We start from the raw sequence: 27,306 nt of genomic DNA, 5'->3' as shown, positions 1-27,306 counted from the left end.
ACAAAACCAGCTAGACGGAGAAGGCAGAAATAACTAATCTTTTTTTATGGAGTCTCGCTCTGTCGCCCAGGCTGGAGTGCAGTGGCACAATCTCGGCTCACTGCAACCTCCACTTCTGGGGTTCAAGTGATTCTCCTGCCTCAGTCTCCTGAGTAGCTTGAATTACAGGCATGTGCTACCACGCCTGGCTAATTTTTGTATTTTTAGCAGAGACAGGGTTTCACCATGTTGGCCAAGCTGGTCTTGAACTCCTGACCTCAAGTGATCTTCCCACCTCAGCCTCCCAAAGTGCTGGGATTACAGGCATGAGCCACCCCACCCAGCCCAGAAATAATCTTTCATTGCAAAAACAGAGACATACATCCACAAGAAACAACAGCAACAGGACACCATGACTTCCACAAAAGCCAAGAGACAGAGACTAACCCTAATGAGACAGTGATATGTGAGCTCTTTGACCAAGAATTCAAAATAATAGTGTTAAGAAAACTAAGTTATTTCCAAGATAACACAAAAAACCAATTCAAAAATTTAATAAAGAAATGGAAAAATAGCAAAACTCTCCCCCAGAAAACCAGAAATCTTGGGACTAAGAAATACATTTGGTGAATTGAAAATCTATTAGAGGCTATCCACAGTAGAATGAGTCAAGAAGAGGGAAGAAACAATTAGCTTAAGGACAAATTATTTTAAAATACACAGAGAAGAAAAAAAGAATAAAAAAGAACAAAGATTGCCTCTAAGATATAGAAAAATACCTCAAAAATAAAATCAGAATTATTGGTGTTCAAAAGGGAGCTGAGCAAGAGCAAGTAGTAGGAAGTTTATTCAACGAAATTATGGCAGAGAAGTTTCTAAAACTTAAGAAAGATATAAACATTTAGGTACTAGAAAGTTAGAGAACACCAGATTCCACCCAATTAAGACCACCCCATGCATATAATAATCAAACTTTCAAGGTCAATAACAAAGAGGATTCTAAAAGCAGCAAGAGAAAGCAAGGAAAAAACATATAAAGGAGCTCCCATTCATCTGAGAACAAACTTCTCAACACCATACAGGCCAGGAGGAAATGAAACAGTATTTTCAAAGTGTTAAAAGAAGATAACTGCTATCCAAAAATACTGTGTTCAGCAAATCTACTCTTCAAATATGAAGAGATAAAGTATTTTCCAGACAAAGAAAAGCTGAGAAAACTCACAACCACCACAACTGTCTTATGAGAAATGCTAAAAGAGTTCTTTAATCTGACAGAAAAAAACACTAATATGCCAAAGAAACATTTGAAAATATAAAACCCAAGGTAAAATTAAGTATACAGAAGGCAACTTCAAAATATTTTAATATTCTAATTGTGGTGTGCAATATGCTGAAAAAAAAATCTATCAAAAACAACAATGGCTACAGAAATCTGTAAGACAGAGACAATATAAAAATATGTAAATTGTGATAAGAAAAAGTCAAAATGTTGGGGGGTAGAGTTCAAAGTGTAGGGTGTTTTGTTTGCTTGTATTTTCTTTGTTTCTTTTGTTCTATTTGTGTGTGTGTGTGTAATTTAAGATAAGCTGTGATCTATTTATAAGAACTTTCATAAGATTTTTTTGTAAGCCTCATGGTAATCACAGCACAAAAGCCTATACTAAACACAGTAAAACTAAAAAGCAACAAATTAAAACGTACTACCAAAAAAAAAAATCACTTAACCACCAAGGAATATGGTAAGAAAAGAAGAAAACACTTACAAAAGAACCAGGAAACAACAAAATGGCAGCAATTCCTTAATTAGCAATAATAACACTGAATGTAAATAAACTCAATTCTCCAATCAAAAGGCATAGAGTGGCTGAATGAATAAAGAAACAAGATCCAACTATATGCTACCTACAAGAAATCCACCCCTATCTGTAAAGAAACATGTAGACTGACTGGAATAAAGGGATTAAAAAACATTTCATGCAAGTGGAAACCAAAAAAGAATAGGAGTGGGTATCGTTGCAGCAGATAAAATAGACAAATCAGACTGTAAAGAGGGACAATGAAGGTCACTCTATAATGATAAAGGGGTAAATTCAGTGGAATAACATAATTATTATAGATATGCACCCAACACTAGAGCACCTAAGTATATAAAGCAAATATTAATAGATCTAAATTAATAGACTGCAATCCATAACAGTAGGGGACTTCGCCACCCTATCCTTAGTAATGGACAGATCCTCCAGACAGAAAATCAACAAAGAAACATCAGATTTAAACTATACTCTAGACCAAATAGTCCAACCGACATTTACAGAACATTTCACCCAACTGCTACAGAATACACATTCTTTTCATCAGAACATGAAACGTTCTCCATAATAGACCATATATTAGGCCACAAAACAAGTCTCAACAAACTTCAAAAAGTAAAAACCATATCAATAATCTTTTCTTAACACAACAAAATAAACCTTAAAATCAAAAGTAACCTTGAAAACTACATGAACACATAGAAATTAAACAACATGCTATTGAATGACAAATGGATCAATGAAGAAATTAAGAAGAAAACTAAAAATTCTTGAAACAAATGGAAATGGAAATACGACATATCAAAATTTATGAGATACAGAAAAAGAGTTCTAATAGGAAAGTTTATAACAATAAACATCTACATTTTAAAAAGTAGGAAGACTTAACCTAACAACGCACCCCAAGGATAGAAAGGCAAGAAAAAAGCAAACCTAAATTAGTAGAAGAAAATAAATAATAAAGATCTGAGCAGGAATAAAGGAAATTGAGAAAAAAGCACAGAAGGTCAATAAAATGTTAGTTTTATGAAGTGATAAAGTCAGCAAACCTTTAGCTAGACTAAGAAAAATAAAAGATGACCCAATTCAAATGAATAAAGTTAGAAACAAAAAGGAGACATAATCACTGATATCACATAAATATGAAGATCATTAAAGACTATTATAAACAACTATATGCCAACAAATTGGATATCTAAAAGAAATGGATAAATTTCTGGATACATACAACTTACCAAGATTGAACCATGAAGAAATAGAAAATCTCAACAAACCAGTAGTGAGTAACAAGATTGAAGCCATAATAAAAAGTCTCCCATGGAAGAGAAGCCTAGGACCTGTTGATTTCACTGCTGAATTCCACCAAATATTTGACAACTAATACCAATTCTATTCAAAGTCTTCACATAAATTGAAGAGTAAATACTTTCAAACTCATGTTATAAGGCTAGCATTATCCTGATACCAAAACCAAACAAGGACACAACAAAAAAAAGAAAATTATTGGCCAGTATCACTAATGAGCACAGATGCAAAAATTCTCAACAAATACTAGCAAAACAGATTCGACAACACATTAAAATAATCATTCACAATTATCAAGTGAGATTTATCCCAGGGATGCAAGGATAGCTCAACATATGCAAATCAATAAATGTATACATCACATTAACAGAACCAAGAGCAAAAACCATATGATCATTTCAATAGATGCTGATAAAGCATTCTATAAAATTCAGCATTCCTTTATGATAAAACCCTCAACACACTGGGTATAGGAAGAGTATACCTCAAAATAGTGAAGGCCATATATAACAAACCATATATAAAATGCCATACATAACACCATGCTGAACAGGGAAAAAATTGAGTTTATGTTTCGACTTTCATTTTGTTAATAGTCTTTCATTAAATAAAAGTTTTAATTGTGAAAAATTCCAATTATCAATTGTTAATGGATTATGCTTAAAATACTTGTAGAGCATATATCCCATAAAGAAATTGTATCTTGTATCTTGAATATGTAAAGTGTTCTCATAACTCATTAATAAGATTAACAACTAATAAAAAAGAGGGTAAAACATTTGAATAACACTTCACCGAACTGGCAATGAACACATGACAAGATGCATAAAATCATTAGTTCTCATAATAAATATACTTTACATTTAAAATGGGAAAATTTAACATATTATATATAATATACTTCAATAAAACTGCATAAAAGTAAAGCAGATTCTTTTTTAAGCACTCTGTTCTTCTATTGGTATGTTCTCTTTTGGCCTATTTTTTATTTCACCAATCTTTTCTTCTGCTGTGTTTAATATATGTTTTAACCTATTTATTGAGATCTCAATTTCAGTTGTTGTAATTTTCAGGTCTAGAATTTCCATTTGCTTTGTTTACACAAATAATAGTTCTCTATGAAACTCATTATCTTGTCAATTTTTATAAACATATTATGACCTTTAATGTCCTTTTGTGATTACTTCAATAAACTGATTATCAGGAGATCTGTTTCAAAGGTCTAATTTTTTTCTAGTTTTTTTTTCTTCTTGAGTTGGTAGTCTTCTGAACATGTCTTAATTTTTATTGAATGCCAGGTAAGGTGTAAGAATCATTGTAGATATCAGTGTGATGTTATCATGCTCCAGAGGAAATTTACTTTTCTTCTAGGAAATGACTGCAGAGCAGCAATATCATCCTCCAATCATGGATGGAACTAATTTGAAAGTGATTTTCAGTTTTATGGGTTTAGTCTACTTTTTGCTTGGTTACGTTTATTGGATATAGCCCTCCAGAGGTTTCACTAAATGTCTGGGATATTTACCATGGTTCCTCTTCATCAGTGAATTCTGAATTACATTTTTTTTTCTCCCTAGCACTGTGAGATTGCCAAAAGCCAATGATTTCTTTGTTCTTATTTCTTATAACCCAGTGCAATTTATGAAAGGACAAATACATTGAAAACAGATTGCCAGAAGATAACTTCTCTGTAGCTTCCTTTTCTCAAGACACTTAGTCCCTCAAATCCTGGCTATCTTAGTCACTCAGATTGGTAATTTAATTGTATCTCTGTGGCTCCATGAGATTATGAAAAGCTCTATGCCACAGCTTTCTGCCTGGCATTTTGTTTGTGCTGAATCGGTTAAGTGGCAGACTGTACCCAGTTCCTCTCAAGATCTTTCTGCCTCTCCCTATAGCTTGGCCTCTTTGAAGTCCTGGATGCCACCATGAGTGTTCTCTGGTTTGCTCTTGGAGCTGATTGTTTTGTCTTTTATCCAGATTTCAAAGTTCTTAGCTGGACAGTTTGTCTGATATAGGTGATTCTTTTACAATCAGAATGAAATGAGAATATCTCTTAATTTATTAGCGACTTCAGTGAGTTGTATAATGGCCCCGAAAAGATTTGTCTTCCCAGAACCTCAGAATGTGGCCTTCTTTGCAATAAGAATATCCCTTATGCCTCCTTCAGTTTGTAATTCTTCATCAGGTTGCCTAAATAATTCTTTGTAACAGCAATCTTTTTTTGAGAAATAAGATGGCACTAAGCCCTTTGCACATATATTGTCTATTTTTATCTTTAGCCTAACCTACTTATTCATCCTACAAACAAGAAAATTGCATTTGGGAATGATTACATAGATCAGGATTTCTATCCATGAATTCCTAATATAAAACCTGTATAATTTCTGCTACTTTGTGCTGGGATTGCCCAAAATGTTCATGGAATATTTTTGACTTGTCTTGTTTTTCCGAAGTTAAATATTCTAGCTTATATACTATCACATAAAAATGTTTTAAGATCTTATCCAAAATTCACCCTTTTAGTAGTCTTTTAGGTCAAAAGTAAATATCACCCATAGTACAACTGATACAGCTAATGATTACTCTTGTTAGTGGGCAATGCAGTAAATATAAATGTAATAAAAAGATTAAAATATTGTCTGTACTTTTTCAAGTTTTTCCAAAAACATTCAGACCCAAGGCTCAATTTGGGATGCAATTTTTGTGCTTTGTTTTTCTCTAGAATAAATTTAAATCCAGGAAAAAAGATCACTTTTTCTTCTTTGTCTTTTACTTTCTTTTGCACTGGACACATCTCATTTAGAATGCATTTTCATCTTGTGTACTGTCAATACCCTCACTTTTGAAAAAGTATTTGTATTTTTGTTTTGCCTCTAGCCCCTGCAATATGATTTCTAGTTTCTCTCTTTGCTGTTCATTATTGTCCAGTACACTGATCAGTTGTCAAGTATTGATTCCTGACCTCTGTTTGGCTGATGGATAAAGGAGATGTGCATTGGCAAACCTTCAGAATATCCTAGCTCTCTATTACAAAGCAAATTTTTAGTCCTTGTGCATTTCTTTAGTTAGCAAAGTATAATGTTCTTACTTTGAGGGAAAACATCTTAAGAAGGCTTATCCAAAAGACACACAAGATTTCTCAAACATCAAAGAACACAAAAAGCAATGTGTTAATGAATCAAATACAATGAATCATAAAGTTTGCTTAAATCTTACCTGAAATGCATGTATATTTAACTAGGGCACAAGTAAAGTGACTAAAAGAATATATGTGTGATATAAAAATACACTATAAATAGCTACCATGTTTAAATCATTTGAGTTCTCAAATTCTTGTTACCCAAATTACCCACATTTATTTGTTGCCTAAGATATTTTGCCATCTACTCATAGCTAGAAAAATACAGCTATTCGAGTAAGAAGCACAACCTTTGAACTCATGGTTGTTTTGAAAAATTTTTCGAAAAATAATTAAATAAATTGATTTGGAGAAATCAAATCAGTCATGTAACATTACTATTATGCAATGCCTAAAGAACTTTTAAGTTTTCCTCTGTACAACACCTGTTCTAGGTAATTTCACTTTTAAAAACTTCTGCAGCAATTGGATTATTTGTTCATTTGAGCCACATGTTTTTCTACTGAATTCGTAGAGTTGGTTTTTTTTCAAGCCCTTGCTTGGTACTCAAGCCCATTTTCTAGCTCTGCTGTCCACATCTATGTATTTTTAGATCAATAGCAATGGCTTCAGGTTTTCAGTGGAACAGAAATTGTCCATTTTCTCAGATCTTATTCCCAATCAGAATAGAGGTGCCATGAAAGGTCTTTGGCAAGGCTGAAAAATAGAAATGCTTGTGCTCTTCGAATTTACCTTTTTAGTGATCTATGATCTTATTCATTTGTGCCAGCATTACAAAAGAAGTAAATAAATTATCCTGCATAGGTTTGCTATGTAATAAACTTCTCAGTATAAAAAATATTTTTCTTTATTTCACATTTTTATATTTTTTATTTTGCTTATCAATGTCTCATAAACTTAAAGGTATTTATGGATTGTACTTACATAGATTTTCTATTAGAATAGTGTTCCTTTCTTTATTTTGTTAAATTGGGAAATGAATGTAAGTCATCAGAGCAATTTCTCTTTTTTGTGTGTATTCTAACTCTTCACTTCTTTACAAATAAAGGCTTTGTGTTAGCTTCTTCACTTATCAACTGAACCCTTCAAAAACTAAAAGAATATATGTTCAAAGGCTTTAGCTGTGTCATTTTGACTTCCTTTTTATTCCTCGCATTTTTGTATTGTTTATCTTATGTTGTATATTTGATTCATTTCTAAAATTATCTAACAAAGCTATTTAATTTAGTCGTTTACAATCTTAAAGAAAAATAAACATGTTAACAATACCATCGTTTAATGTTTATAGCATAACTTGAAGCTCTTCTGAGCAAAATTTCTCAGAGCTGATGTAAAGAGAAAGGGGTTTAAAAAATCAAACACAAATGTGAAGCCCATAATTTTAAAGTAGAATATGTATAATAAATACTTGATGAACTGGCTTTTACTGCTATTCAAACTCTGGTGTATGTCAAGATAATTCACTTATTCTTGACATTAGCCAGAACTTGAATTGACATTTGTGTAAATATGCTTATGGTGGTAATTCTGAGATTATCTTTAAATGTCTACCATGTATTCAATTTTGTAAAGTACAAGAAAAGAGTTCGTTAATTAACCAGACTTATAAAGTATTACTCATACCCTTTTATTTCTGTAATTGCCGATCATTAGAGGTGCTTGAATTAGTTGCAAAATTAGTAATTTTCTGTATATCCGTCCCGTATTTAGCATTAAATGAATAAGCTTGAATTTAGCTGAATTTCAGGTTTCAGCAGAGATAAATTTTTGGTCCAGATAATGTAAAATAAATAATAAGGGAAAAGAGAGACAGACTTTTGTAAAAGCATGCATGAAATACACTTAAGTTACGTAAGAGCTAGTGCAATGATGTGAACTATATAATCTCAAAGTTGGAACAGAAATTAATGATCATCAAATTCAAGTCCTTCATTTAATCAGTAAGGGAAATTATGCCCTGAGAAATTTTAATGACTACCTATGATCATACACTTGCTAATGTTTAAACTAGACTAAATCAAAGGTCTGAAGCTGCTGGCTACTGTTATTGTGGTTTATTTCTACTAGGTGTTCCAGCAGTTATAGCCAGATGATGAGAAATTTATCTTAACGGAGAATATGTCAATCTACCTATTCTTATATTATGATTTATTTTATTAATGACCTTTGGCTACTTTCAAAATAGCCACATTTGGAAAGATCCTCGAGCACAGAGAGCCTACAATGCTTATCATACTATGCTGACACAATAGTGATTTTATGTGCATTTGTTAAATCTTCTCATCAGTACATCCTAAGTCCTTGGAGATACCTCGAGTACATTAAGAAGTTAATTCCTCCATGACACTGAACTATATTGCAACTAGATTAAAATGAAGTCTCCACACTCAATCAAATAGTATCAGCCAGTTCTATTATTCTTTTGTAAAGTAGGACTACTATAGGCCTCAGGTAGTTTGGCATACTACTCCCATCATCTGTGTAAGCTGTTGACACCTCTGAGTTCCGTCTGTCCAATCAATATTGTTTAAAATCAACAGTAACTAATCGCCTCAAAACCATAAGTCTGAAATAGAGGATTTCACAGTCTCCCTCAGCTCCAGAGTTCTCTGATAATATTCCTTATAGAAGTCTCATACAGGCGACCAAACGCAATAGTGTATATCACAGAGTATAATAAATGCATCAGGTACATTTCAAAGAATTTCGTATTATTTGCTTTCCTGTGAAAAATTGAAACTTTAATTTCCAGTCAACTTTATGATTGAAAGTTCAATTATTAAAGCATTTCATTGACTATAAATGCAGAAAAGGTAACATACCATGATATACTGTTCACCGTTTCTTTCCAAACTGTGAAAACTGTGTAACAAGTGCCCAGATCAAGAGCCACTATCTAGAAGTTCATCTTGAGCCTTTTCTAGTCACTAAAACCCCCTCCCCAAAATCACAAATTCTTTTCTGAATTCTAACAGCATAGATTAGTTTTACTTTGTTTTTCTCTCTTTCTATAAATGAAATCATGCAGTATATATTCTTATATTTCTGGATTCTTTTATGTCACATTATGTTTTTGAGGTTTATATTGTTGCATATAGATACACATACAATCGTTCTCCTTTATAGTATTCCACAGTGTAAATTTATCACAATTTATTCATCCTTGCTACTGCTAATGAATTTTTGGAAATTTCCAGGTTAGGCTATTACTCATAGTACCTTTGTGATCATTTTAGTATATGTCTTTTGGTGAACATATGTATGCATTCAATCAGATACATACTTAAGGGTTAGAATATTGGGTCGGGAAATATGTACATTCAGTTTTAGTACATACTGTTGTACAGTACCCCAAAGTGGTTATATCTGCTTACACTTTCTAATTCTGACCAATATTGGTATTTTTTTTATCATTTTCTTTTTTTGCCATTCTAACAAGGATGTGTGATCGCGTCATACTGTGGAATTAAACTTGTTTCCCTGCCTAATGAAAGTTTGCTTGACGGCTGGGCGCAGTGGCTCATGCCTGTAATCGCCGCACTTTGGGAGGGCGAGGCGGGCGGATCATGAGGCCAAGAGATCGAGACCATCCTGGCCAACATGGTGAAACCCCGTCCTACTGAAAATACAAAAATTAGTTGGGTGTGGTGGCACGCGCCTATAATCCCAGCTACTCAGGAGGTTGAGGCAGGAGAATCGCTTGAACCTGGGAGACGGAGGTTGCAGTGAGCTGAGATCTTGCCACTGCACTCCAGCCTAGTGAAAGAGCGAGACTCCATCTCAAAAAAAAAAAAAAAAAAAGAAAGTTTGCTCGACAATCTTCTTTTGTAGAAAGTATCTGCAGTTCTTTTGCCAGTTTTTGCATTATACATCCATATTTTTCTTATTGACTTATAAAAGTCCTTTATATATTCTAGATAGGAGTTTTATGTCAGGTGAACATATTGTAAGTATCTTTTCCCTCTCATGCATTATCTTCTCACTCTCTTAATAGTGTCTTCTTTTTTCTTTTTTCTTTTTTTTTTTTTTTGAGACGGAGTCTCTCTCTGTCGCCCAGGCTGGAGTGCAGTGGCGCAATCTCGGCTCACTGAAAGCTCCGCCTCCCGGGTTCACGCCATTCTCCTGCCTCAGCCTCTCCGAGTAGCTGGGACTACAGGCGCCCGCCACCACGCCCGGCTAATTTTTTTGTATTTTTTAGTAGAGACGAGGTTTCACCGCGGTCTCGATCTCCTGACCTCGTGATCCGCCCGCCTCGGCCTCCCAAAGTGCTGGGATTACAAGCGTGAGCCACCGCGCCCGGCCAATAGTGTCTTCTGATGAACAGAAAGTTCTGAGTTTTAACATTGTAGTTTATCAATTTAAGTTTTTATTGTTAGTTATTACTATTTTATCTTTAAGAAATATTTATTCCTCCAAGCTGATGAGCATATTCTACTAAGTTTTCTACTAAATATTTATTGTTTTAACTTCTGCATTTAGATTTGCAGTCTGTTTGAAAGTGTGCATGTGTGAGTTTGTGTGTGTTTGATGTGAGGTAGAAAACAAGGTTCATTTTTTTCTACATATGTATTTATTCAGTAGCTTTTTATTGCAAAGACCATACCATTTCCATTGCATTTCCATGACTCATTTTAAATACACTCCCTTAAGGTTTGGACAATTCAAAATACATTTTTACTAAAGAGTTTTCTAGACAGAGTTTCATAAATTGATTCAGTTTTATAGTAATAATGTTTTCAGAAAAAATTTTGAAAGAATTGGGAGAATCTGGGTGTCTAGAAAGAAATTATAATTTTTGATATACATTCAATTTGTGTATATCTATATAAAGTAGTTTATAACATTTCTAATGTCCAGGCAGTTAGATCTCTTTAGGAAAGTTTGATGTATCAAATAATAACCAATATCATCAGGTCATTATTACTTTCAAACTAAGTGTACAACAGAGAACAGATAGTATTTCCTCAATATTATCTCCTATGATTTCAGATTTGCCACCTGTGTGCATTTTGAAAAATTAATATTATACCAAATAGAATTGTTTTCTCTTTGGAATATCATTATAGAAGTAGTAGCATGGGCCTTACATTTAGATAGATCTGTTTCTACTATGAATTTGTGGGAGGGGGGGCGGAAATAACACATACTTTCTGAGCCCTGGTTTTCCATAACTGCAAAAATGAAAACACATTTAAAAATTGAAAACAACATTAAGACCTACCTAACAACATTATTGTGATAATAAAATGAAATGTTTGTAAAACACCTCTTCAAATAAGAGGTTCTGAGGAAATAATTTTTTCGAAAGGGTGAAAATGTGGAGAAATGCAAATTGCTTGAGCTTGAACACCAAATTTACTAATTTCAAATGTCAGCTCTGAATTTTCCGTTTAAAATATGTTTGGCTCTTAACTCACAAATCACATCACTTCTCCTCTCCCAGAACATCTATAAAAATGCAGAAAATGCTACAACTTAAAAATACTGAAAAAAATCTAAAATTATCAACTTATCATAGTCATTGGAATTTGATTAAGAAAAGCAATAAGCATTGTACTCAAGTTTGCCTCACGAAAGAAAGTTAGGAAAATACTTCTTCCTCCTGCCTCTCTTCCCAAGACTCAGAAATCAAGGGTGGGTACCCATCAGAAAACTAGACACCTGTTCTTCAACTTCATGGATATTGTATTGTGCTCTGTTGTGTCCCATCACATGGCATCCTATTCTATATTGTATCGTATCAAATTATATTGTTTTGTATAGAGGGGCCAGGATAAGAATCTTGCCTCCACACATCTTTATATATCATTTCTTAGAAATTGTCACACTCCCAGAACTCAACAGAGCAAAATATGGAAAGACAGAGTAGAGACTGATAGAAAGATGTGAGTGCACTGAATTCTGAGTATCCTTAAGCAACGTTCTGAAAGAAGACCCTTGCTAGCAATATTTGGGAATTTAAGTTTTTCATAAATTATAGCAATTCTCAGTGCCAGAGAATTAGACAATCTGTTAATAGTTGCCAAGTCAGCCCAGCAGAAACAAGCTAGAAAAATTATTTCTAGATTCTGCACATCGGCAGAAAAGTTGTGAAATCCGGTCTGTCTTCCATATGTAGATCATAAAAGCCAGCTATTAAACAAGTAGATATTGAGCAAGATCAAAGGCAATCCAAAATCAGGGTTGAGTATGAACATATTCATCCTTCTTGAAGTAACAATAGCTAGAAAAAATATAATTTATTCCAGTGTACAGCAAAAGTAATCATTTTGGATGCTTAGAAGAGAAAAACATTCATTCCAAAGTCGTTATTAAATATCAGCACAAGAAGTCTATAATACTCTTTGGTATTCTCAGCAAAATGCCCTTAAATATGGCCATAAAAAAGGAGACCAAATGCTGCTAAAATAAGAGGGAAAAACTGGATAATATGCAAATACTATTCTTAAATGCAGGATTAAATTATCCATGTAGGCAGTCAAAAAACAGAAATAGTACTGAATAAAACTGAAACAAGATGCCCAGGATATACTTGTGAACTATTCTTAGAACCAAGAGGAAAAACAGAAGAGTTTCAAATGATGAGAAATATTTTGATAGATATAAAATTGGAGAAGATATATGTAGCATATTTTAAATTATTAAATTAATATTAACTTTGTTATATGTGCTAATGACATTATAGTTATATCAGAAAATGTCATTATTCTTATAAAATGCACTCAAAATGCTTATGGATAAAATTCCACAATGTCTGCAACTTACTTGCAACTTATTGAGCCTAATATACATAAGCATGTATGTGCACATGGACACACACACACATAAATGTGCATATATATCCATATATAAGAACACATAGAAAGGGGAGGAAAGAGAAAGAAGAAGCAAACGTGGCAATGGTAACAATATGGAAAATATGTGTAAGGCATATATGTGTTTTTTTTTTTGCTCTTTCCACTTTTTAAATAAACTTTGTATTTCTAAATTAAAATATGGAGGAGGGGATATTGTGGTATAAGAGGAGTTATATTCCAGCCAGAATTAAGAGAGTGTGATTTATATAATCCAAGCAAAATTTTGAATTATAAATAATTTTTTTTAAAACTCACAGATATATGAGGGCAAAAAAAATAGGTTACAAAAAAAATCAAAACCATGTTTGATCTCATGTTCTTCTGTTGCAATACTAAAGGCCAGAAGGTAGTGGTAATGTCTACAAATATTTCATGAAAACTATAGCAACACAATAGGCTTCACACAGTTTATAATTTTTGGTGAAAGTAAATGAAAGGCATTCACATGTACTAAATCAATTAAATGCTCACAATTCTTGGAGGAAAAAAGAAATTCAACTGAGCAAGAAATCACAAGTAAGAGAACAAAATGAGATAAAAATATTGACAGTTATTATCATCATTTAAAATATATGGTATAGCTATCAATCAAATGAAGGACACTGTGGTAAAAAGAAACATTTATTTAGAAAAATGATATCACAAACATATTCACAAACTCATATTCTCTTAAACATATATTCATATTCTATTCTAATATATAATATATTATATTAAACATATTCACAAACTCATGTTCTATTAAGAAAGATTGAAAAGCTAATAAGAGGGAAATAAAGAGTGCATAAAAAATAAATGTCAAAAGGTGCCATTTTATTCCTGAATTTTATAATGAACTATCTCTGAAGGGCTGCTGTATTAAATACTTGTTATATAAGTTATGAAAAATTGTTAAAATTTTTAAATGCCTACTTTCCAAATCAATTCACAACACAAGTAAATAAAAAACAATCCAAAAAGCAAAGGTAAAAATAGGTAGAGAACGAATGCATTAAAAAAATGATGACATAAGCCAAGATCACAAAATCAAGACAAAGCATAAAGTTCCTCAAATGTTCTAGCAAAGAGCAAGAATAGATGTAATCTGACAGTGCAAATGGTAGGCTCCTCAGTCTACGAAAGAGCAGTGTGTGGCTAAGAGCAGAGAAAGTGAAATAAAAAATATCACTGTCTGAACTGGGTGTAGAAACTGACTTTCTGAGCCCCACTATTCTATGCAAACTGTACTTCATTGGGTCTTCTCCTCTATGTATTTCTCCATCCCTTTTGAAATATAATTTCATCAAAGCCTAGATGCTCTATCTTCTTTCATGTATACCAACTAAACAAAAGCTATTCCTTTTAGATAATCATGTTTCATCCAATTCTCAGATCAAATTTCATTCTTTTCATGCCCTGAATATTTGCAAAGAATAACAGGTCACCTACAAAGGGAAGCCCATCAGACTAACAGCAGATCTCTCAGCAGAAACCCTACAACCCAGAAGAGATTAGGCACCAACATTCAACATTCTTAAAAGAAATTTCAACCCAGAATTTTATATCCAGTCAAACTAACTTCATAAAAGAAGGAGAAATAAGATCCTTTTCAGACAAGCAAATGCTGAGAAAATTCATCACCATCAGACTTGCCTTACAAGAGCTCCTGAAGGAAGCACCAAATATGGAAAGGAAAAACCCTTACCAGCCATTACAAAAACACACTGAAGTACACAGACCGGTGACAATATGAAGCAACCACATAAAAATGTCTGCAAAATAACCAGCTAGCATCATGATGACAGGATCAAATCCACACATAACAATACTAAGTGGGCTAAATGTTCCAGTTAAAAGACACAGAATGGCAAGTTGGATAAAAGACAAAAACTCATTTGTATGCTGTCTTCAAGAGACCCATCTCATGTGCAAAGACACAAATAGGTTCAAAATATGGGAAATCATCTAACAAGCAAAAAAAAAAAAAAAAAATCATGGGTTGCAATCTTAGTTTCTGACAAAACAGACCGTAAACCAACAAAGATGAAAAAAGACAAAGAAGGACATTATATAATGGTGAAGGATTCAATTCTAATAGAAGCACTAACTATTCTAAATATATATGTATTCAATACAGGAGCACCCAGATTCATAAAGCAAATTTGTAGAGACCTTTAAAGAGACATTGATTCCCACACAATAATAGTGGGTGACTTTAACATCCTACTGACAATATTAGACAGATCATTGAGATAGAAAATTAACAAAGATATTTTGGACCTGAACTCAGCTCTGGATCAAGTACATCTGAGAGATATCCACAGACTCTCAACCCAGAAACAACAGAATATACATTCTTCTCATTGCCACATGACACTTACTTTAAAATTGAACACATAATCAGAAGTAAAATGCTCCTCAGCCAAGGCAAAAAAACTGAAATCATAACAGTCTCTCATACCCCAGTACAATCAAATTCAAACTCAAGATTAAGAAATTTAGTCACAATTACACAGCTACATGGAAATTGAATGAACTGCTCCTGAATGACTCTTAGGTAAATAATGAAATTAAGACATAGAGCAAGAAGTTCTGTGAAACTAATAAAAACAAAGATACAATGTACAAGTATCTCTTGGATGCAGTTAACGCAGAGGGAAATTTATAGCACTAAATGCCGACTCCAAATCTAAAAGATCTCAAGTTAACAACCTAACATCACAACAAAAAGAATTAGAGAACCAAGAGCAAACAAACCCCAAAGTTACCAGAAGAGAAGAAATAACCAGGATCAGAATGGAACTGAAGGAGACAGACATGAAAAAACCTTCAAAAAATCAACAAATCCATGAGCTGTTTTTTTTTAATAGATAGGCCACTAGCTAGACTAACAGAGAGAAGAATAAAATAGACACAATAAAAAATGATACAAGGGATGTCAACACTGACCCCACAGAAATAACTATCGGAAAATACTACAAACACCTCTATGCAAATAAATTAGAAAATCTAGAAGAAATAGATACATTTCTGAACACATACACCTTTCCAAGACTGAACGAGGAAGAAGTTGAATCCCTGAATAGACTGATGAGTTCTGAAATTGAGGCCATAATAAATAGCCTACCAACCAAAAAAAAAAAAAAAAAACAGGGCCAGATGGATGCATAGCTGAATTCTACCAGAGGTACAAAGAATAGCTGGTACCATACTATTCCATAGTATGAGCTGGTACAGAAACTATTCCAAAAATTGAAAAGGAGCAACTACTCCCTAAACCATTCTGAGGCCAGCATCATCCTGATACCAAAACCTGGCAGAGATACAACAAAAAAAGGAAACTTCAAGCCAGTATCCCTGATGAACATCAATGCAAAAATTCTCAACAAAATACTGGCAAACCAAATCCAGCAACAGATGAGAAAGCTTATCCACCATGATCCAGTAGGCTTCATCCGCATGATACAAGGCTGGTTGAATATATGCAAATTAATAAATGTGATTCACTACATAAACAGAATTAAAGACAAAACCCACATGATTATCTCAATAGAAGCAGAAAAGTCCTTCAATAACATTCAACATTACTCATGTTAAAAGTGTTAACAAACTAGGTATTGAGGGAACATACCTCAAAATAATAAGAACCATCAATGACAAACCCCAGGGAGAGGCTCTCAAAGCTCAACTTTTGTATTCTGCACACCTGCAGGCCCAACACTACATGGAAGCCACCAAGGCTTGGGGCTTGCACCCTCTGAAACCATGGCCCAACTCTACATTGGCCCCTTGTAGCCAAGGCTGGAGCTGGAGCAGCTTGTTTGTAGGGTGCCATGTCTCAAGGCTGTGCAAAGCAGCCAAGGTTCTGGGCCCAGCCCACAAAATCATTTTTCCCTCCAAGGCCTCTGGGCCTGTGATGTGAGAGGCTGCCATGAAGATCTCTGAAATGCCCTGGAGACATTTTCCCCATTGTCTTGGCTATTAACATTCGGCTCCTTGTTATTTATGATGCAAATTTCTGCAGCCAGTTTGAATTTCTCCCCAAAAAGTGAGTTTTTCATTTCTACCACATGGTCAGGCTGCAAATTTTCCAAACTTTTATGTTCTGCTTCCCTTTTAAACGTAAGTTCCAATTTCATATCATATCTTTGTGAATACATATGACTATACACTTTTTAGAAAAAGCCAGATTACCTCCTGAATGCTTTGCTGCTTAGAAATTTCTTCTCCCAGATACTCTAGATCATCTCTCTCAAGTTCAAAGTTCCACAGATCTCTAGGACAGGGGCAAAATGGCACCAGTTTATTTGCTAAAGCATAGCAAGAGTGACCTTTGCTCCACTTCCCAATAAATTTTTTATCTTCATCTGAGACCACCTCGGCCTGGATTTCATTGTTCATATCACTATTTGAAATTTGGTTAAAGCCATTCAACAAGTATCTAGGGAGTTCCAAACTTTCCCATATTTTTCTGTCTTCTTCTGAGGCCTCCAAACTGTTCCAACCTCTGCCCATTACCCAGTTCCAAAGTCATCTCCAAATTTTCTGGTTATCTTTTTAGAGGTATCCCACTATCCCAATACTGATTTTCTGTATTAGTCTGTTTTCACACAGCTCTACAGAACTATCTGAGACAGGGCAATTTATTAAGGGGAGAGGTTTAATTGACTCACAGTTCCACATGGCTGGGAAGGCCTCAGGAAACTTACAATCATGGTGAAAGACAAAGGGGAAGCAAGGCATACTTAAAATGGCAGCAGAGGAGAAGAGAGAGAGAGAGAGAGGAAGTGCCACAGTTTTAAAAAATCAGATCTCATGAGAACTCACTTACAGTCATGAGAACAGCATGGGGAAAACTGTCCCATGATCCAATCACCTCTCTCTAGTTTTCCCCCTCAACACATGGAGATTACAATTCAAGATGAGATTTGGGAGGGGACAGAGAGCCAAAACATATCTGATATTATTTTCCCAAAATTTATCTTCATACTTTGAACATAGTCTGATATTAAAAGACCAACTCGGGCCAGGTGCGATGGATCACACCTGTAATCTCAGCACTTTGGGAGGCCAAGATGGGCGGCAGAACATGAGCTCAGGAGTTCGAGACAAGCCTGATCAACATGGTGAAACCCCATCTCTACTAAAAATCCAAAAATTAGCTGGACATGGTGGCACACGCCTGTAATCCCAGCTACCAAGAAGGCTGAGGCAGGAGAATCACTTGAACCCGGGAGCCGGAGGTTGCAGCGAGCCGAGATCACACCACTGCACTCCAGCCTGGGCAACAAAGTGAGACTCTGTAAAATATAGTAAAATATATATATAGTAAAATATAATACATAAATATAGTAAAATATATATATATATAGTAAAACCTTGCCAAAAGTATAAACTCCTGCATGTTTGTGCCATTGTTCATTTAAATTCAAATTATTATTATAATTGTATTGTTTTTATTCAAACTTAAATGTGAAATCTGTAATGGTAATAATTGAAACACCTTGGTTTCAATTTATTGGCTTGTTAAACAGTATCTTACATACTACTAAAACACTACTATTTTATATATAGTATCATATATAAAATCTGCTCCAATATTTTTATTTCAAAATATTTTGCTAGAATACTATGAATATTATTTTATGTTCGGCATTCTTTTTTTTTTGCTGCATCCATTTACTCTGCCTATTTTAATTAAATCCTCATTTCATCATATGCTGTTTTTTGCTAATTTTGGATGATGGATCCATCATTGTTTGTTTATAAAAACCGATGGAAAACAAGGCATTCATTATGTTGTGCTTGATAATCTGTTCCCTTAATTATCACAGGGCAGTTGCTATAGTTGCATCTTTGTTATCATCAAATTTTTATAAATATTATGTTCTCTGTTGATTGATTTTCATTGGCAATATGGTCTTTATACTTCTATTCACCAAGTTCTCATCACTTGTGCTATCTTACAAGACACTCTCCTAATATACAGAAAATTATATTTTCAAGAAAACCTACCTCTCCGTCATTTCTTTAATAAATATTTGATCCACAGATGTGCTGTTTGGATAAATTAACAAATAGGCTGCTCTTCCCTAAGTGTATTGCATTCACTGTTAAAATCAACTTCCCTAATGAATTGCCTACATTTGTTGCCTTGTTGAAATCTAGTTATTTTGAAAACCTTCTCAATTCTTTACATCATAGCAAACTCCATTGTGGAAAATAAATTCCTATACACAGTTTATGAGCACTTGAAAATAGAAGAAATGTTAACTTTTTAAAATAGGTCTTTGCGTTTACTGTCATTACAGAAAATATACTGGTGAAGCAGGTGAGAAGAATAATTGAGCTGTGATTTTCTTAGTTCTCTTTTGCAGTTATAACATTTAAATTGATATCAATTCTTCTGAATGATACAAAAAGAAAATAGTCAAAATCTGCAGAGTTTGCATAACAGAAAAGTTATCATTTGTTTTTCCCTTTTAACCATATGTGTATACCAAAGTTGGACCTAAAGAACACATCCAGAGATTTCCTAAATAGCCATCATCACAAGAATTCAGAGTTCTTTGAAACATTAGTGGTCTGTATTCTGAGCTACCTGCATGGAACTTGTCTCAACATTTATACAGCCAGTTCATTCAATTAATGTTCATTAGAAATTTTGAAAGTTTCTGACTCAGACTTTACAACATTATGTTATTTAGAGGTTATCTATAGTCAGCCTGTACATTGCCAATAGACATGAAGTTATAATTCTAGGCTATTAATTTATGAGTATTGCAATCAATATCACCAACATTATTATCCAAAATAGTTATAAAATATCCATTTGTGCAGGCACTTAATCTAGGCACTGTATAAAATTTTAAAAACAATAAAACCTATTCACAAATGGTTATAAATAACCTGATAGCTTATTATAAGTCATTAGAATAGCCAAAATCATATTCATAAAGAAGAGCTTTAGAAGTCAGGGGGAAAAAAGCCTTCTTTTTGACGCTTTAGAAGCTGCCAATATTATTACTCCTCTTTCTGATCTAGAGTTTACGTCAATTTATTATTTCTAAAAACAAAATGGAACATTCTACACATCAAAACAGGTTCCCAATACTCAATTGCACAGGTGTTAATATTTTTAAATAATTTATTCAAATTATGATTTAGGAAATATATAAAACCTTTCAGTTTAAGACCCACTCTATCATCTTTTGCCTCTCAAATTCTCTTTATACATAAGCATTAATCCATAGTGTATTAGACTCAAATGCATATTTTGATAATTTATTATATGTACATTTATCCATAAATAACATTCTACTGTTATTTATTGTGTTTTAAATTTGTACTTAACTGGTAAGTACATTCTGTATAATGTTCCGTAACTTGTTTCTACCATGATAGAGATCCAGTTCATGCTTTTGCTTTTTATTTTATTGTATAATCAAACCATGTTTTATATATTCCACTCCCTTTTGATAGACAGGTTGTTTTTACTTTTTTTGATGTTATAAAACAATTATTAAAATATCATTATTTTACATGTTAGGATGACTTTATGAAAGAGCTGAAAGTGAAACTGTTGAATTTTACATCACATGACTATTCAACTCAATATCATCACATTTGTTTACATTCAAGCCTTCTGGATATGAGTTTCTATTTCTTCATCTCATTGTCAAATAGGACATTATCAGACTATTTTAACTTTTGCCAATTTGATGTGAAAGAAATGATATATGTTTATTTAAATTTGCATTATTCTGATTCTTAGCATGGCTAGGTGTTTTTGTGTATGTATTTATTTTTATTTTTTTAATTAATTAATTTCTTTTTTTGAGATGGAGTCTCGATCTGTCGCCCAGGCTGGAGTGCAGTGGCACGATCTCGGCTCACTGCAAGCTCCGCCTCCTGGGTTCACACCATTCTCCTGCCTCAGTCTCCCAAGTAGCTGGGACTACAGGTGCCCACCACCACACCCGGCTAATTTTTTCTATTTTCAGTAGAGACGGGGTTTCACCATGTTAGCCAGTATGGTCTTGAACTCCTGACCTTGTGATCTGCCTGCCTTGGCCTCCCAAAGTGCTGGGATTACACTGCACCCAGCCCTGTATGTATTTATTGACCTCTATGCTTCCTTTCCTGTGAATTGTTGTTGAATATTTCTAGTCTGTTTTTTCACTTGGTAATTTGCTATTTTTTTTATTTACTTAGAGATTCTTTACGCATTCCTTGAATCAACCTTTTAACATTCACTGCAAATGTCTTCTTCTCATCTGTAATATCTTTTTACATTTGGATATCTTTTGTCAGTTAGATTATTTTTTACATGTTATTTACGGGAATACAAATTTATTATTTTCCTCCAATGCCATAAAAATTGTTCAGATTTTTTTCCCCATATTTAGTGTCACACGGTAATTCCACATTTATATGTTGGTCTCCTTTTAAGCTTTTGTTCTGTTCTGTTGGTCAATATATAGCTGCCTGGACTAATATAACACTGTTTTAGTTACTACGTCTTTACAACCATGGATTGTCAGTCCTATTTTATCCATATATTTCCATATTGTATATAGATGCATCTGTCTTCTATGTTCACTAAAGTCAATCTTTATGGTAAACTGTTGGGATTTTGAGTAGAGTTCAATGGATTTACAGATTAAACTGAGAATGATGGACATAGGTACTATATCATTAGTGAACATGGTATAGCTCACAATTTATTAAAGTGACGATTTATGTACTAAATCATCCATGAACACAGTATACTCCACAATTTATTAGTCTAATTTTATGCAGTAAATGTTTTACAATTTTCTCTGTAAGAGATATTTTTTCTCTACAACTAATAGTTTTGTTGCTATCACCTGAGTTATTTTTAACTACATTTTCTACTTGTATGTATCTAGCAACAATTTTTTTTTTGAATGTTACTTTTGCATTCAATAAACTTAGGATTTTTTTTTTTTTGAGACTGAGTCTTGCTCTGTCACTAAGGCTAGTGCAGTGATCTCGGCTCACTGCAACCTCTGCCTTCCGGGTTCAAGCAATTCTCCTGCCTCAGTCTCCCAAGTAACTGGGATTACAGGCACCCGCCACCACACCCAGATAATTTTTGTATTTTTAGTAGAGACAGGGTTTCACTGTCTTGGCCAGGCTGGTCTCGAACTCCTGACCTCATGATTCACCCTCCTCGGCCTCCCAAAGTGCAGGGATTACAGGCATGAGCCACCATGCCCAGCCAGGATTTTTTATTAGTTCAATTTTTTTGTGATTCCCTTGGATTTTTTATGTAGGGAATAATATACAAATAATGAGAGCTTTCTTTCCAATGCTCATAGCCATTGTTTATATTTTAGTGTTATTTTGTGAGATAGGACCACCAGTAAAATGCTGAATTAGAAATGGCAACAGCAGACATTCTTGCTTTTTGCCTGACTTTAATAAAAGGACATTTAAGATTTCAAAATAATAGTTAACACAAATATATTTATTTCACTTATGTCAGGCCCCTGTGTATATGCATTTATTTTTATGATAATCATCATCAAAATGTCCCATAAATTAATCTCTACCATTATCTCCTTTAAATAGATGAAATAATGAAAGCAGAAAGATTCAATGATTTGTCTAATGTTACATAGCCACTTAATGTCAGAGATAACATTTGAGGCAAGGCAGTTCAGCTCCGTGTACATGCTTATACTATGTATTATATACTACATAGTACATAGTACTATTGTAGTGGATAGGTTGTATAGAATATAGTGTATGCTTATACTATGTATGCACCGCTGTTTGTTTAAAGGGTGATGAGAAAAATTTTCTATATTTAGTTTGCTCTAAGTATTTATTTAAATGATTTTGATCATTTAAAATAATTTTTCTTCTATTCCTGGGAGTAATCACATGGGTATCTCTTATCATATGTTAATGTGTTTAATTATGTCAATATATTTTTCTAATATTAAAACATCTTTGCAATACTAGTGTTAATCTTTCTTGGCCAAGATTGGTTTTTAGTATACATTGCTGGATTAAGTTAACTAATATTTTGATCAGTATTTTTGAACAAAGCGGACTGCAATTTTTCTTTTTATGTTTTCGAATGTTTTCTTGTTTTGTTTTGGCATAAAGTTTGTACTAGTATAAAAATATGTTGGAAAGAAATCTGTTTATGTACTACACAAAAATGTATAAATTTGGAATTATTTATGTTTTTAATGTTTTGGAAGCCTATCAGCCTATCTGGAGATGGTATTTTTTCTGTGGAAAGGTTTTTCACTATTGAGTCAATATTTTTGGTGAATACAAATCTATATAGATTTTTAAATTTCACTTGATTTGGTTTCGTTTGGTAACATTTTTTAAAGATATTCATTTTTTCCAAGTGGTAAAATTTATTAGCATAATTTAGTTGAATAAATTTATTCATAGTACTGGGAGGGGTCTTATTTGTAATTAGGTATTTTTGCCTCATAATATTGCTTTTGTGAATTTCTGTTTTTCCTTGAATACTTTATCTGATAATGTGTCAATATAATGAGCTTCATAAAGATCCTCTTTCCTATAACTGCTTTTTATTTTGTTAAATTTAATACCTTATATTTATCATCTCTTTACCCGCTTCATTTAAATTTATTTTTTTCATAAATCTTCATGAATTTCCAGCTTTTATTTTCTAACATAAACTATGTAAGGCTGAAAGTCATTCTCTAAGTACAGATTTATTTCAATTGATACATAATAGTTGTACTTATTTATGGGGTACATGTGATATTTCAATACATGTATATAATATGTAATAATCAAATCAGAGTATTTGAATATCCATCACCTCAAACAAGTTTTAACCAAACCTTATAAGTTTTAATATGTAGTAACTCACATTTATATTCAGTTATAAGTACTTACTGATTTTCATTACGATTTCTTATTTTATCTAAGAGAAATGTAGTAGTATATTATAAAATTTACAAACATGTATTTTTGTTTTCATGTAAACATCAGAACACATAATCTGTATGGTACATATTTTTGAATAACTGCTATTTCAGATTTTCTTTATCTTGTCTAGTTTTCTCTCTGTTTAATGTACAGTCATATGCTACCTAATGACATTTCAGTCAATGACAAATTGCATATACCACAGTGGTTTTATAAGATTATAATGGAGCAAAAAAATTCCTATTGCCTAGTAACTTTGTAACCATCCTAATATCATAGCACATTGCATTACTCACTTGATTTTGGTGATGCTGGTGTAAACAAACCGACTCTGCTGCCAGTTGTATAAAAATATAACACATACAATTAGGTACAGTAAATAATACACGATAATAAATGACCATGTTACTGGTTTATGCATTTGCTATAACATAGCTTTTATTATTATTTTAGAGTATACTCTTTCTCCTTATATAAAAAAGTTAACTGTAAAACAGCCTCAGGCAAGTCATTCAGGAGGAATTCCAGAGGAAGGCATCATTATCATAGATAAAAGCTCCATGAGTGTTGTGGCCCCTGAAGAGTTCCCAGTGGGACAAAATCTGGAGTTGGAAAATAGTGATATTGATGATCCTGACCCTGTGTAGGCCTAGAGTCATGTGTGTGTTTGCATCTTAGTTTTTAACAAAATAGTTTAAAATTGTTAATTAAAAAAATTAAAAATAGAAAAAAGTGATAGTATAAGGGTATAAAGAAAATATTTTTGTACAGCTGTGCAATGCATTTATGTTTTAACCTAAGTGTTACTATAAAATAATCAGAACATTAAAAACTAAAAAGTTTATAAAGTAAAAAAATACAGTAAGCTAAGTTTAATTTATTATTGAAGAAATACATTTGGTGCAATCCAAGTGTACAGTCTTTGTAAAATCTACAGTAGTATACGGTAATGTTCTAGGCCTTCATATTACTCACCACACACTCACTGAATCACTCAGAGAAACTCCAGTTTTGCAAGCTTCATTTATGATAAGCGTCCTATACAGATATACCATTTTTTATCTTTTATATCATTTTTTCTGTACCTGTTCTGTTTAAATACACAAATACCACTGTGTTATAATTGCCTACAGTATTCTGTATGGTAACGTGCTGTACAGGTTTGTAGCTTGGGAGCAGTAGGCCATTCCATACAGCTATAGCCCATGACATATGGCCTAGGTGTGGTGTAGGCTATACCATCTAAGTTTGTGTGAGTACACTCTATGTTTGCACAACAACAAAATCATCTAACCGCATGTCTCAGAATGTATTCCCATCCTTAAGTGACACATGATTGTCATTCTTTCTAACAGCATTATCTTAAAATTTTCTACTGTAATAGTAAATTAGTTAAACTTGCCATTAGGATAAGATCAAAACCTGCCATTAGGATAAAATCAAAAAACACTTACAAATCTCTAAATGGTCTGGTCAACACTTTTCTTTCCAGCTCTGTCACTCTACCTCACAGCCTACACTGTAAACATTATATTCTTTTAATTTCCACATCATATCATTTTTTTCTTGCCTCTAAAGCTTCGTTCCGTAAGTGTCCCCACCCCTGTCATCTAGTTAGAGTTCTTCTCAGTCAAGTAACCTCCAAGAAGCACATACATGGGAGAAGGAGGCCCTGTCATATTCACTCCCTTTGTAATATTTTGGCACTATGCTTTAGTTCCCTTCTTTGTGTATTTCCTGAAGATAAGGACAAAGTCCATCTTGTTCCCAGGACATAACACAAAATCTGATAAATAGAAGATTCTCCACAAATACATACATATATTTAATGAAATATTAAATGCTATTTCATTTAGCATTCTCTAATTTTCCTGCTATAGAAATGGTAAGTAGACTGGCTCAGCCTGACCTAGCCATAATTTTATAGGCCTCTTTCTTAACCCTTTTCTAATTCATTTCCAGACTTATAAAATTAGTTCTCATATCTTTTGTACTACGTTGCATTTCATTGACCATAAATTCTATTGGTATTGATAAGGGAAAACATCTTATATATATCTCTATAGATCTATATATATAATTATATATCATATAATATGCTTATTATATGATATATGAATATATAATTATATATAACTATAATTGTATATAAATTATATATTATATATTATATAATTATAATAATTATAATATATATAATTATAAATATATATTATACATATATATTATATATAAATAAAATTTCAGCACTGGAATCAGAAGTGAAACACAGGGCTCTAGAAATACAATTTCTCATTTTAAAAATAATTACACATAGTTTTATTTATTTCATTTTTATAGAGACAAAAGTTGTACCCATTTATGGAGTACACGTGATATTTTGATATATGCATACAATATGTAATGATCAAATCAGAGCATTTAGAATATCCATCATCTCAAACACTTACCAATCTTTTGTGTTGGGAACATTTCAGATCTTCTCTTCCAACTATTTTGAAGTGTACTATAAATTATTATTAACTATAGCACCCTACTGTGATATTGAACACTAGAACTTATTCCTTCTATCTTACTGTATGTTTGTACCCATTAGCCAACCTCCCTTTCTCATACTTTGAAAAAAAAATTAACTTTGTGGTGAAACAGACACTTATTTAAAATGTAGGCTTTTAATTACCTACAGCTCCTCTGGCATCCAGCAAGATGACAGCCACCAAATCCAGAAAGATATTAAAGAAGAGCTATATTCACCACTGAAGCTGTACTTCTCTTGGGTATTGAGGGATTCCTTTTACGTCTTAAAGATTCTCACCTTTGCTGCTCATTAGAATGAAAAAAATAATAATTCTAAGACTGAAAGTGTATTTTCTGCATTATACAGCAAGATTGAAAACCCTTTCATGTTAGTAATTTTCTTAAAGCTAATGGTTTCTTTTATGTATATGTTAAAAATGTGACAAATGCCTTTCTGTATAGTGTTTCATCTCCATAACAGTCTGATCCTCAAAATAAGGTTGGGGCCCTAATTATGTAATATTATAACATACAAGAAAGGATGACAAGAAATCTCATTCCTGACCTCAGCTGGTCAGCTTCTTGCATACCATCTTTCTTTTAATTCAGAAACTACTCAGATACCGTTTTCCATGTGTCTTATTTTGAGTCGTTCTCAGTAATTTACTGCTATAATTTAGAATCACATAGAGTCCCATAGGTTAATTACAGAATCTTCTGTGTAAAAAAAAATTGTATTTTCTTTTCACTCCTTTCAATGATGTTG

This window comes from Hylobates moloch, unplaced genomic scaffold (genome assembly GCF_009828535.3).
Source record: "Hylobates moloch isolate HMO894 unplaced genomic scaffold, HMol_V3 SCAFFOLD_4, whole genome shotgun sequence".
NCBI lineage: Eukaryota > Metazoa > Chordata > Mammalia > Primates > Hylobatidae > Hylobates > Hylobates moloch.
Note: the sequence above shows the minus strand (reverse complement) of the source record.